Source organism: Echinops telfairi, unplaced genomic scaffold (genome assembly GCF_000313985.2).
Source record: "Echinops telfairi isolate 266 unplaced genomic scaffold, ASM31398v2 ScPeMD7_655;HRSCAF=1070, whole genome shotgun sequence".
Classification (NCBI taxonomy): domain Eukaryota; kingdom Metazoa; phylum Chordata; class Mammalia; order Afrosoricida; family Tenrecidae; genus Echinops; species Echinops telfairi.
Genome location: NW_022104553.1, coordinates 2,474,514 through 2,476,779, shown reverse-complemented (window position 1 = coordinate 2,476,779; position 2,266 = coordinate 2,474,514).

Genomic DNA, 2,266 nt, shown 5'->3' with positions numbered 1-2,266 from the left:
GACTACAACATTCAGTCTGTATTACACATTAATGTAAAACATATACATACACAAATCAGCACAACTGAGCCCAATAAACAACAGCATGATAAGTGGAAGAAGATAGAAATTATCAAGGATTTTGTTTTCCTTGGATCCAAAATCATTGCTCATGGAAGCCACAAATCTACTGCAAAAGACCTCTTTAAGGTGTTAAAGAGTTGGGTTTAGGGCCATGGGTTCTGGGTAGGGGGTGGGAGGGAACAGGAAAAAAAGTGTTAAAGAGCAAACGTGTCTTCTGGCCATTGACCAGGGATGTGAATAGCCTTGCTATCAGACACAGTGCATTGGAAAGTGGATTCATGTAGACGTTAGGATAAAGTTTAACACCTTATCATTTGTCCTCTTTTTTGATTCATTTTAAATTTGTTTTAGTTTTTATTGTTTTCTGCTTGCTTTCTATTGAGATTTTTCTGTTAAATTTTGTAATCGATGGTGGATTTGTGTGTGTTTTTCTATATATGAAATCCATGATAAGTAAATCTAAAGAGACAGTCACTAAATAAATAGTTTCTTGAGGTTATAGCAAGGCGGGCAGTTCAAAACCACCAGCTCTACTGAGGGAGAAAGATGAGGCTTTCTATTCCAGTAAAAAGTTTAAGTCTTGGGAACTCACAAGGACAGTTCTACCCTTTCCTATGAGCTAGCTATGAGTTAGCATTGCCTCAATGGCAGTGAGTTTGATTTTTGGCAGGGAAGGTCATTAGGGGAAAACGTGAAGCTAACAATAATGAGTATAAGAAGGGAGAAAATGTTTTAAAATTGATTGTGGTGATGATTGCACAACTCTTTTTAATAGATTTAAACTATATTTTATTAAATATAATATAAATATTAATACATTTAAATTTTTGATTATATTTAAATTTTAATATATTAAATTTATTATATGTCAGTTATATGTCAATAAAACTCTAAGGAAAAATATTAAAGAGCAAAGGTACACTAAGGTGCACCTGATATAACATATGATGTTTTCAATTTTCTCATATATACACATACATGAGACAATCAATGAAGAAGACTGGAGAAGAATTGAGGTATTTGAATTAGGGCACTGGTGGAAAATATTGAATCAATCAAGGACTTCCAGAGGAATGAACCTGCTTTGGAAGCATTCCAGCCTAAATACTCCTTAGAAGTGAGAATGGTGAGAGTTCAATTCATGTTCTTTAGACATGTTATAAGGAGATATCAATCTCTGAAGAAGGACATCATGCTTGATCAGTGAAAACAGATTAAAATCCACTAAAATTCTAATAACCAAAAAATACATAAAACTTCTACAACTTGAAAGAAAAGATGAATAATCGAATCCTAAAATATGCAAAAGACCCTAAGACATTTCACCAAAAAAGACATTCAGATGGTCACCAAATACATGAATATATCCTCAACATTTCTAGCCATCAGAGAGATACACATCAAAACACAATAAGATACTATTTCACTCATACTAGGATGACTAAATAAAAACAGCAGAAAATAACAGATGTGCGGCAACAATGTAAGAAAATTAGAACCTTTATCCAATGCTGGCATGAGTAAAAATAATGCAACTATTGTGGAAAACAGTGTAGCAGTTCCTAAAAATAGTAAAATCAGCACTGCCATATGAATCAGTAATTGCACTCCTAAGTAGGCTGAAAAGCAGAGACTTTAAAAGAGACTTGTACACCAGTGTTCATTATATAACTATCCACAGTAGCAAAAAGGTGGAAACAACCTAAATGCATCCAATAATGTATGGGTAAGGAAACTGTGGTACATATATACAATAAAATACTATGAGGACAATAAGATAAATGAGGTCCTCATACATATGGATAGAGCTTGAAGACATTATGCAGAATGAAACAATGAAATAAAAAAAAGGACAATTGTTATATGACTTTACTTAAAGAAAAAAATCAAGAACAAGGCAAATGTATAAAGACGGAAGTTTATTAGTGGGTGGGTACCAGGGGCAAGAGGGAGAAAGAAAGGGAAGATTATTGCTTATGGAGTACTGCATTTCATTTACAGTGATGGCAAAAGCAGCATTTATTAAAGGTAGGGTTGCACAACTGATAGTGTAATTTATGTAAAAAGTTGAATAGGCAAAAATTATGTGATATATCAACAATAATCATACACACACACACACACACACACACACACAGAAAAGTAGGTGTTGAGGCTACTTATGTACAAGCAAACTCCGTGGGATTCTTTTTCTGGGATTTAT